This window comes from Molossus molossus, unplaced genomic scaffold (assembly GCF_014108415.1).
Source record: "Molossus molossus isolate mMolMol1 unplaced genomic scaffold, mMolMol1.p scaffold_m16_p_12, whole genome shotgun sequence".
Lineage (NCBI taxonomy): Eukaryota > Metazoa > Chordata > Mammalia > Chiroptera > Molossidae > Molossus > Molossus molossus.
Window position 1 is genome coordinate 46516087 of NW_023425347.1, and position 12159 is coordinate 46528245.

General features: G+C 41.5%; 1 protein-coding gene across 1 annotated transcript in view; it reads left to right on the plus strand.

Annotated features, from left to right (window-relative positions):
- Positions 1 to 12159, plus strand: part of SLC44A5 (solute carrier family 44 member 5) — a 305936-nt gene that overhangs the window by 174098 nt on the left and 119679 nt on the right. The window lies entirely within an intron of this gene.

Genomic DNA, 12159 nt, shown 5'->3' on the forward strand with positions numbered 1-12159 from the left:
CCCAGCCCTAAGGAAGAAGAAAGAACCTCAATCTCAATCTCTCTCTTGTTTTCTCTCTCTCTCTCTGAATTGAGATAACAGGTGGTCATGCAGTGAATTGTTCTATCCCTGCTGCCTGTTATTCCTGTTTCTCATTCTGAATGACTAGTCTGAACATTGGTGAAAGGCCCTACATGGAATACAGATTTTAATAGTGTACTCCACTTGTAGTTTTTATTTGTCGGATCATGATGCCTTGATAGAAATTATGCATGAAAATATGTTTTCTTTCCTACACTTCAGGCCCAGGAGTAGGAACTTTTTCCAGTGATTATCATCATTCATCTTCTTGAATTGTGGCAAAAGTCAGAGTTGATAAGCAATTTAATTTTGTTCTCATCAATAACCCGTGGGCAATACGAGGAAATAGGAAAGATGTTATCACTAGCTACCAAACTGCTTTACACACTTCGTGATAAATTGACAAATTCTTGGTACTTTCCTTTAGTAGGGTTTATTCTTAAGTTCAGTGGAAAGCCTTTTACTTATCTATAACTTTAAAGACAATTTGCTTCTTATTTACAAACGCTAATGTTTGTATTTATGCAATAATCATTTTCAAAACTATCATTTTCATCAACCTTATTCACTTCCTAAGCTATTGCCTGAAATCTGCAGATGGAAAAGCAAGATGAAGTGCTTATTTTTATATTTAGGGGGAGTGAAATGCTCTTTACTTCCTATCTCTTGTTGTGAAATGATACTTGTATTTTTTAGGAGGTGAGGGAATAGGGGCTGGCATGATAATGAAATGCACAACCTATAAAACTGGAAGAAAATAAGGAGTCTCTTCAATGTAATTAGAGTATGGCATGGGTCTTTTAGAAAGAAGTATTAGAAAACCCGCACTGATAACCTTCAAACTCAATTTGTGTTCTTGTTTGCTTCCAGACTCTCTTTTTAAATCAATATTGATTCAGAATTTTATTTATTCTGAGTAGATGTGTGATTATCTAATAATTCATGGCTGTTCTATAGCACAAATTCACTGCTTTGTCAAAATAGTCAAGAAAAATCATTTTTTTAGAAGTGCATTTCCAATGCCCCCTAAACGTGCATCTTTCAGCACTGCCTATAAAACCAGTCTATTAAGAAGCACCCTGAGTGCTTTATGTGTGTTTTCTTTGGCCTGCTCAGTGGAAGCAGTGGCTGCTTCTTTTAGGTTATTGCTTCTAAGGTTGACGTTCTAACTAAATGTTGATGATTTGTGTTCAAATAGGATGAATTATTTCAAATAATGATGTCATCTATTTAGAAACCAACATTGTGATTAGAAAATTCATTCTTAAAGCATGAAATTTGACATTCTTGATGTAGCGCAGAGTGATTTATCACCCATCCATTTAGGAAGTTACTCAAACTGGGAGAAAAAACAACCATGATAAGGTCATGATATCACTGTATTGTTTGGTTTGAATCAGTGCTGAAGGAGTTCTCATTTGCATTTTCATTAATCTTGCCATGTCTAACGTGGGGTCATGTTTCTGCCAAAGATGAGTTTCTGCAGTGCACATCATTTTCTGCATGAGGAATTGCTGTCATTAGGTGGTGAAGCGTAGCACCATGCCCTTTTCTTCACCCCCACTGGATGGATTCCTCTGTAATGTCTCTGGAATTGCCTCATCCCCTCTATAGCCTCAGTCAGGCACCTACCATCCAGATCTGAAATAAGATAGCAATCTTCTTGTTCGTTCCTCGATATTCAGTCTTCTATTTCCTTTGCGTCAAACAGGAACATAAACTCATGACAACTATGGTACTTCCTCACAGTGAGACAGGCTAGCCAGGAGAAGTGGAATAGGGCAACTTAGACAGACAGGTAAATGGCCAAGCAGTTTACAGCCATCTAGTAAATCGTAAAATCCCATCTTCTGTAATCAGGGATACTTAAGACTAAATGGTTAACACTTCTCCCAACCGGAGGGTAAATAGCTTAAATCACCCTACTCAGAGAGATAGAGAGCAGAAATCCAATCAGTGCCATTTGCCAACCACACCCAAGGACAAATGAAGTTAAGGGAATAAATATCATTCATCAGCATAAAGCTGATGAATATTCTATTGAGATTCTCCCCAAGACCTCCCCTAAACTTCCAGCCTTTAAAAACCCTCAAAACGAAAGTCCTAGGTTCCACTCTTCCTTCAGGGAGCCCACACACACCTTTCCCTTTCCCTTCTTTCCCCACAGTCACACATCTTCTAAATGCTAAGGGCCCCCCACAGAGCTTGAGACCAGGGGGCAATGGGCAGCAGCAGCTTGTCCCAGGCTAACCCCCTGAACCTGTCCCCAAGGTCCCCTTTTCTCTGACTTCTGAGTGAGCCAAAGCAGCCCAGCCTGGGCTTATTTCCCCACCTAGTCCCTCTGCTGTTGCTTCTTCTACCCTAGGCCCTCCCTTGTTTCACTGTTCCCAGCTTTAACAAATGTTCACTAAAAGTCACCTGGACTTGTATTGTGAAATCTTTCCTGTACCAAGTCAAGAACCTATACACTTCTGGCCAGCCCTAGGCAGACCTGCTCAGGGCCAGGTCCCCTTTCTGGTAACAAGAAGACATGAGGGGCTCTGTAAATCCTACTCTGCTCCCAATGGTGTGCTTTCTTCTCCTAACTGCTCTTGTGTCTCCTTCCCCAGGCAACGTCTTTGCTGTGGCTGAGAATGTACCTTTGTCCAGCTTTCCCATGTGACACTTTCTTTCCTTCAAGCATTTTCAAAATTATTCTCCTTCCAGAAGTTATTCCATAAATGCCACAACCTGTTTAGTCATTGAAACCTTTCTAGAATTATTGGTGTCACTTATAACCAATGTGACTATTCAACTAAAGTTGGGTTGCATTGATTTTGGTTATGAGGGTAATTTACATATACTTTGCTATTTCCCATGGTCACCCTGAAGGCAGAAATTGGCTCCCCCTTTTTGTATTTTTACTTTTTTGCCACTGTGGGGGGAGAAGAAATTTTTCTCTACCCTTCAAGTTCTTTTGGCTGGTCCAGTAATTTAATCTACATGAGACAGATTAACTAGAAAAAAAAATAACCAAATTTAATTACATATGTACATATGGGAACTCCAATTATAGGAAAGAGTCAGAGACCTTGCACGCATGAGAAGTTCAGGGGCAGGAAGTTAAAATGAGGTATGTAAGGCGTTCTGAGCTGAAGATGAGGTAAAGCACCTTGGGGCTTCGAAGGGGAGAAAATTCATTGAGAACAATAAGAGCAGATTTTGAGTAATTATTAGTTCACCCTGCAAGATAGATAGCTCAGAAGGTTATCTCTAATAATTCTTATTATGGGTAAGGCCCCTAATTTAAATTCTACTAGTTATTTGAGGAAGGTGGGGAGGAAGTTTCTCTTGAGTCCAAAGGATCTCAGTTGCCTTAAACTCAAAATAATTCACACACACAGAGGCACATTTTGGGGTGACTTGTCCTGAATCCTGACACTAGTATTTATCATTTTGTAGATGATACAATGGAATTTTGGAGAGATAAATAGTCGTTTCTCCTAGATCACAGAGCTTGTAGGTGGCAGAAATGACATTTGATACAGGGTAATTTAATACCCAGTTTGAATTTACCAGTATGGGATACTGTCTCCCTTACTTCCTTTGTTCACTCTTCCTGATCTGGACATTATAAATGAATGTTTAGTGTTGGTGGTGGGAAGAGTAACTTTTCACATCAATGTAATTCTAGGAGTCAATTTGCCTTTAATCCAAGTTGAAATCTAAAATGACTAGCTAGTAATGGTCAAAATTGTCCTCCTATTTGTATTTTAATAACCTCAAAGATAGAAGAGTTCGAAATTACATTGACGTTCTTTCTGAATTTACTCCAAACATTTATTGAGTTCTTGTTATGTATATACCAGGCATCCAAGTAGGTAATAGCAGTAAAATAACCAAGGTCTAGTTTCTGCTTTAAAGGAGCTATCAATTCAGTGGGAGAACTAGTCATGTGTATCAGCTTCCTCTTGTTGCTATAATGAATTACCACAAATACAGTGGCTTAAAATCACACACATGTATTATCTTATAATTCTGTAGGTCAGAAGTTCAAAATATGTCTCAGTGGGCTAAAATCAAGGAGTCGTCAGTGCTGCATTCCCTTCTAGAGGCTCTAGGGGAGGAGAATTCATTTCCTTAATTTTCTGGCCTCTGGAGGCAACCACATGTCTTGGCTCATGACCCCCTTCCATCTTCAAAGCCAGCAATGGCCAGCTGAGTTTTTCTCACATTGTGTTATTCTGACCTTGTTTCTGTGGTCACATCTTCTTTGACTCTTCTGTCTTCCTCTTCTCTGTTTAAGGACTCTTGTGATTACATTGGGTTTGCCCAGATAATCCAGGTTAATCTCCCCTTTTATGGTTCTCAATTTAATTACGTCTTCAAAGTCTCTTTTGCTGTGTAAGGTAAAATATTCACAAGTTTGGGGCATTAGCGCATGGATATCTTTCCACCACAGCATATAAAATGGCCTCATGCACATAACAAAAGTATGTATATTTCTAAGATCAATGGAATTAGCTACCTTGGGATGAATTACATGAAAGTTCTCAATATTGGTTTCTAGTGAAGTGGGCTCCATCCACGGGCACAGCAGCCAATAGAATGTCTTGGTTCTTATTCCTTCCTCCAGGATGAGTGAAAAATTTGTAAGGAGACCTGTAGGCTTCCTTTAACCATTATTAAGAGAACAAAGACAGGAAAATCATATTAATCAAAGGGCACTATGCAAAGCATCTGATTTTGGAGGGGAAACATCACAGTACAGACCTGCCAGAAGATCAAGTTTGAAGTGAGGGATGGTAGGAGATGAGGCTGGTGAGATAGCATGAAAGGCCATGGCTGCTGGGCTGAGAAGTAGGAACATTACCCGAAAGAAATGGCAAAGACCACGGCTTCTTATCCTTTGTTGAGACTTGGAGGGAAAGAAACCATTTCCCTGGAGTAAGTGGGAGGCCCTCATGTATAGAAACAAAATCATAAACACATCTGAAAAATAAAGTAAAATTAGTACTTAATTATTCACAATTCTCCACTGACTGTTGTTGACTATTAAAGCAAGACTTGATTTTACACTATAACCTGGCTGGTGTGGCTCAGTGTTTGAGCATTGACCCATGCACCAAGAGGTCTCTGGTTCGATTTCCGGTCAGGGCACATGCCCAGGTTGTGGGCCAAATTCCCAGTGGGGTCATGCAGGAGGTGGCCAATCGATGTTCCTTTCTTAATGTTTCTATCTCTCTCTTCCTCTCCCTTCCTCTCTGTCTAAAATCAATAAAGAAAAAAAAAATTTAATAAAATTTAAAAAAATTTTTACACTATGCCTTTTATCCATGCTTTTTGGAAAATTATCTAACCTGCTTGCTCATAATAGTACTAAGTCCTAAAATACTTCTTTGCCTCACCAAATTCTCCTTTTGCTCTTCAAATCACATTAGATTCTTTGAAGGAGAATATATTACAAGGACAAAATTAAATGTTTCAAATTTCTGCTTTTTATATAAAAAAAATCAATGGTAGTTATATTGTCATTTTCTTTGAGAAACAGATTTCTTTCAAAGAAAAGAGTCTTTCAAGCATGACAGGCTGCTTTATCTCACCATTTGCATTCAACAGAGCCCTGTGAAATTTGTACCCATGAATTGAATTAATTACTTGGACTATTTTCCTTAGCCTTTATAAATTATTTCTAGTAAGAATAATTACATTGTATGAGTGCAATACAAACTGTTAACTACAATAAGAAATGTGTAACCATCTATTATGAATATTTTTAGTGATTCTATTGTCATAATTTGGGTGACCAAAGACTCCAGAAGCTTTTAATATGAACTTAAGAAGCTTTTAATATGATTACCTAATTTTAATTATTTTCTTTCCCTTTAAATGAGAAATATGAATTATATTCAGCTAGCTAAACTATATGACAGTGAAACATGGTGGCTCTTTTTCATTAGCTAGCCCCTCAGTTTATTTATTCCAGAGAAGTAATTAGAGCACTTGAGGACCTCTGAAAAAGAGATGCCCTGTATTGATTTCAGGAAATAAAAAATTTGCATAACAATAAAGTTCTGCTAGCACACAGGGCAGGCTGCAGTCGTCACTTTCCAGCTGTCATTACTGTGTGGAATCAGCTAAATCTTACCATTCGACTGTGATTTTAGTTTATTTTCAACTGAAATTCAAGGCAGCCAGGATTTACAGTCAGAACGTGTCAGCTCTTTAGGCAGATTTGACAGGAGCATTCCACTTACACTGCGATCCGCTTTTCACTTGGCGGGGTGCAAACCACACCAAGATGGAAAGGCAGCCCGCACACTTTTAAGCCACTTTAGCCTCTTTAACGTAAAAGGCGAATAATTACAGGAGCAGTAAAAATTGCTAATCCCTTACAACCTACCTCCTCTCCCCACTCATCTGTGGAATTTCTCTAAGATCCCTAATAAGGAATTTACTACCCAGTATCTTGACATGGCCTTTGGGGACAGATTGTCCGCCTTCCAATTCCACAGCTACCTCTCATTAACTGAGTGGCTATGGCGAATCTGCTTACCCTCTGTGCCTCCGCTTCCCCCCTGTACACGGAGAGACGACAATGGTGTGCAGCCGAATCACTGGGAACGGTCCATGACAACCACTGGTGTTGGGGTACAGTTCACACTGTTCTATGTGGAAGTGTGCAAAAGGCCATACCTGTGTATAAGGCACTTACAGCAGCCCCCCTACAAGTAAGCATTCAGTTAATAATAATTTTTCCTGGGGAATTTATAATCTTCCTTCTTTCCTGCAATTCTTTGGCTTTCCCCGCCCTAGGATATGTTTTGTTGATTTTAGAGACTGAGAAGGGTGGGAAGAGAAACTTCAAGGTGAGGGAGACGTTGGTCTGGTGGGTTGCCTCCTGTTTAAACGCGCCCGACTGGGGATGTAACTGCACCCTCTTAGATGTATGGGACGATGCTCCAACCAACTGAGCCACCTTGCCGGGACTTCTTTGGCTTTTTTGAATGTCAATTTTCTACTTCTCTTTCTATAAATATTTCATTTTAACTTTTACCCTTAATTTGTGGTGTTCCCCAAAGCTCGTACACATCATGCTGGCCTGCATTTCTCTGATTCCATCAGGTTTGCTCTGTTCCGTACAGCTAGTCTTAATGACTATACACGAACTAAGATAGAGGTTAAGAATGAAATGCAGGACATACAAATGGCTAAGAGACATATGAAGAAATGCTCCTCATCACTAAGCATCAGAGAGATGCAAATCAAAACAACAATGAGGTATCACCTCACACCTGTCAGAATGGCCACCATCAACAAATCATCAAACAACAAGTGCTGGCGAGGGTGTGGAGAAAAGGGGACTCTAGTACACTGCTGGTGGGAGTGCAGACTGGTGCAGCCACTATGGAAAACAATATGGTGTCACCTCAAAAAATTAAAAATTGATCTTCCATTTGACCCAGTGATCCCACTTCTAGGAATATACCCTAAGAAGCATAAAACACCAATCAGAAAGAATATATGTACCCCCATGTTTGTAGCAGCACTATTTACAATCGCTAAGATCTGGAAACAGCCCAAGTGTCCATCAGTAGACGAATGGATAAAAAAGCAGTAGTACATATACACAATGGAGTACTACGCAGCGGTAAGAAAGAAAGATCTCTTATCCTTTGAGACTACATGGAGGGACCTTGAAAGTATCATCCTAAGTGAAACAAGCCAAACAGAGAAAGACAAATTTCATATGATCTCACTTATTTGTGGAATATAATGAACATAACAGTTTGAGGAATGGGGTAGTCCCAAAGATGCGGAAGCGGGGTACAGACTGACAATCCCCTAAAAAGTGGGGAGGTGGGAGAGGGATGAACCACAGAACTTATACGCATGTATGCATGAACAGTGGACATGGACAACAATCTGGGGAAGGGGCAGGGAGGGAGGGGGATGGGGGAATCAGTGGGGGAAAAAAGGAGAAACATCTGTAACAAAAATTAATCAATAATAAATAAATAAATAAATAAATGAAATGAAATGCAGAATAAATCAAGTAGCCTAGTGCTCTCTAAGTATGATTGTGCATCGGAATGATCTGCTGAGACTTAAAATGTACACATTTCCAGGTGCACCCTAGACCTACAGAAATGCAGTATTTAGTGGGGGGGGGGGCTGGAAACTTGTACCCACCCCAAAAAAAGTTTTGATATATTTTAGTGTTCAGCCAGTTTGGGGAACTGCATCAGGACCAGCAAGAATGTCCTCTGTCCTCACTAGTGCTCCACATCAGAGCGGGACTGCCAGGTCGAGAGCCCGGGGGGGGGAGAAAACGACGCTCAAGCTCAGTGTCAGTCAGGAGCTGGAGACACAGCACCTCTTTTCTCATGAGCCCCTCTGTGCTCCATGGCACCCTCCGCATGTCTCTATCATGACAGCCGCAGAGTGTTAAAATCATAGCTGTGAGTTCATCGTGCGTATTCAACTGTGAGATTTGTGAAAGCCGACTCAGTCTCAGGAATTCATCCCCACCACCTGTTTATTGCAAAACTAGAATAAATGTTGTTCAAATGAATTGCTGGAACCTAGCTGAGAGTGAGTATATTAGTAGGCCTCTTCGGATGTCCGTAAAATACGTGAAATAGCAAAAAAAAAAAAAAAAAAAAAAAAAAATCAAGGAAGGGGCCTCAGTAAAAGGTGACAGGTGTCTCATGAAGCTGAGCCCTGGGCCTCAGGTAGGGTCTGAAGTAAGAAGCTGAAGTCCTCCAGGACTTCCATCTCTGCTTCTCTTTGTACATTTCTTCAGTCATTTCTGAAAACCAGCTTTCTCTGCTTCTCTGACTTTCAAACTTCATATTTTAGAGTTCCAGTCTCCCACCGACTAACTCACTGTCCATTCTAATTCTCAGTTCCTGGGCTAGGGTAGCCAGGAATGACTGGCCCAGCTTTGGTCTTGTGTCCTAACCAGACAAGTCACTGAGTGCCCAGGAACGGGCACATGGGAAACGCTTGGCAGCAAGAGGCTCACCCTTGTAGATTAGAGAGGAGGTTAGTTCCCAGAGAAAAGGGATTGCACACCCTGAAACATATTTTTTGCTCAGAGGCGGAGTCCGACAAGCAATCAGAAAATGAGAAGCTGACCATGTGTCAGAGAACTTGACACTGACATGTATGTGGACTGTCTCAAACAGGAAACATTTTACACAATTCTGGAGTAGGAACCAATGTTGGCTTTACAGAGTGCCGCGAACAGGACCTGTTGCGCTGCAGTGAGACTGGGTAGTGTGGATCCCAAGTGGGTCATTTATCAACTGTGTGACTCTGGGCATGTTCCTTAGTTTCACCAGGGCTGGGGACAAACTGCAACCGAGATACGTGCCCTTAGCGGGAACCGAACCCGGGTATCTCCAGACCGCAGGCCAACACTCTAACCGCTGAGACAAACCAGCCAGGGCCCATGCCTTATTGTTTTACTTATATAACATGAGGCTAATAACAGTTTCCAATCCACCTACATAATAATAAAATAATGCATAAAAGCACTTAGTACAGTGCTTCGCATGTAATGCTAAAAATATGTTAAACATTACTGTTATTGTCATTGTAATACTACTCTGCACACCCAATAGATCTGATGTTCTTCTTTATGGAGTTCATCACTTTTCATGATATAAACTTATTCAATTCAAATATTTATCTCAAGACTTGACCCAAGGTTCTAGTTTTTTTACTGCAATTGAATGATGGACTCTTCAATTGGATGTCACTTCAAACTTCAAAGTCAATGTCCGGCCGGTATGGCTCAGTAGATGGAGAGTCCTCCCATGGACTGAGATGTCCCAGTTTGATTTCAGGTCAGGGCACATGCCCAGGTTGCGGGTTCGATCCCCAGTAGGGGGTGTGCAGGAGGGAGCTGATCAATGTTTCTCTCTTACATTGATGTTTCTCTCTCTCTCTCCCTTCCTCTCTAACAAATCATTAAAAAGATATTTTTTTAAAAAGAACAAAGTCAATCTCATGCTATTTTTCTTATAAAAATGTTCTAATTTCTCATACCCATTAATATTCCCACTGTTTTAATAACATCAGCCTCTCCTTAAACCAAGGTAAAAGACTAGAAGTGGCTGAGAATCACAGTTTCTAGGTCCATAGTCCCTTGATTTGGAGCCATCTTTGACTTCTTTTAAACCTCCTGTCTTAACATTCTTCACATTTTATTTATCTTTTCATGTCACTAAAGGAATAATAATGAACACTGGGGGCTTACTAAGTGCCAGCTTACTGTTGTAAGCACTTTTACAGGTATTAATTCATTTAATCCTCATAACAACTTTCTGACATAGGTACTATTCTTTTTTTTTATCCTCACCCGAGGATATTTTTCCATTTTTTGTACAGATAGAGTGGGAGGCAGAGAGAGGAAGGGAGAGAGAGAGAGAAACATCGACGTGAAGGGACACATCGAGTGGCTGCCACCCGCACCACCAACCGGGGCCAGGGACAAACTGCAACCGAGGTACATGCCCTTAGTGGGAACCGAACCCGGGTCTCTCCGGACCGCAGGCCAATGCTCTAACCACTGAGCCAAACCGGCCAGGGCTGACATAGGTACTATTCTAATCCCCATTTACAAATATGGAAACGGAGACTCAGGGAAATGAAACCATCTGGCGAGGGTCACTCTGATAGTGCGTGACAGAGAACAGGTGGGCTGACTCGAGCACTATTACTCCAGATCCCTAGGCCACACGGCCACTCTGTGATGACCCTTAGATCTTTCTACTACTTCCACCACCGCTGGGCAGTGGCTCACACTACCGCACCTCTGTTATTGAATAGACTCCTAGTTGGTCTCCTTGACTTTGCACTTTGAACAGCAGCTTGTACACTGTTGCTCAATTGCTCTCTCTGAAGCACTGCTTCTACCATGTCACCCCCTTGCTCTCCTCCTCCTATGGCCCCCGAAGGCCTAAGGTAAAATAATTTCCATCCCTGGTTTTAGGCTTTCTGTAGTCTGATCCCATACTATCTCTTCAGCTTTGTTTTTTCCTCCTCCTCTCCCATTATCCAGTACTCCATTCAGGCTGACCTTGTCACCATCCCCACAAACATGATATTCACTCCCCACTCTGTGACTTCATTCATCACTACAGGTCTAAACTTTACCTGTGTCTCAAAATACTGTGGCTCTAGGAGCACTGCCCTACAAATCGCAGCGGAGTGTGACCTTTCTTTCCTCTGAACTCTCCTGGCACCTTTTATCATGCCTTCCTTGTATTCGAGTGGTTTGTGCGCTTCTCTCATTTTTCTCCCTGCTCAAGCTGGTTAGCTTGTGGAGACGGAAGGAGTGTTTCACTAACCTTGCATCCCCTGCAGTGCCTCCTTTAATGCAGAGCGCATCGCAAGTGATCAGTAAATAGTTGTGGAATTTAACAGAGCTCTAGTTGACTCACCCAGAGTGTCTCTCCCTTCCCTTTCATGCCATTCCTCTCTCTCTCTCTCTCTCTCTCTCTCTCTCTCACACACACACACACACACACACACACACACACACACACCCCTCATTTCTGGAATGAAACCCTCTTGACTCCACTAGTCCTTGATGAAACCAGCTTTCTCAAAACTCTGAAGGCCAATACCAGAGAATTTAGTACTTTCTTAATTGTTTTTTAGGGTATATTCATTGTTCATGTATTATAACACAGGGCCAGATATATAAAGCTTCTCAGAAAATATCTGTGGACTCAATCAGTATGTGGATCTTGCCCCCGCCCCAGATGTCAGGGCTCTAAGCTAGGGAGCAAGCCTTATGTATTTCTATATCCCTCAGAGCCCGAAGCACATAGTCAGTGCTTTATGAATATTTGAGGACTGACTGGCTCTTAGGTTTCTCTTGCAAGTCTATCCTTTCCCTCCTGTTGTTTGGTTGTCAGCCTGTGATTACACTGAAGAGGCCTCTCAGCCCTCGGCCTGATGTCCCTTTAGAGTACAGGCAAAGTTAGGTTTCTGACGTGGGGGTGGGAGGTCTTTTTTCCAGTCCCTTTTGGAAATTCTGTCCTTAACCAACACCAGGCCTTTAGACAGGGACAAAGTCCTAGAGGAAAGTGTGGTGATGCTTAG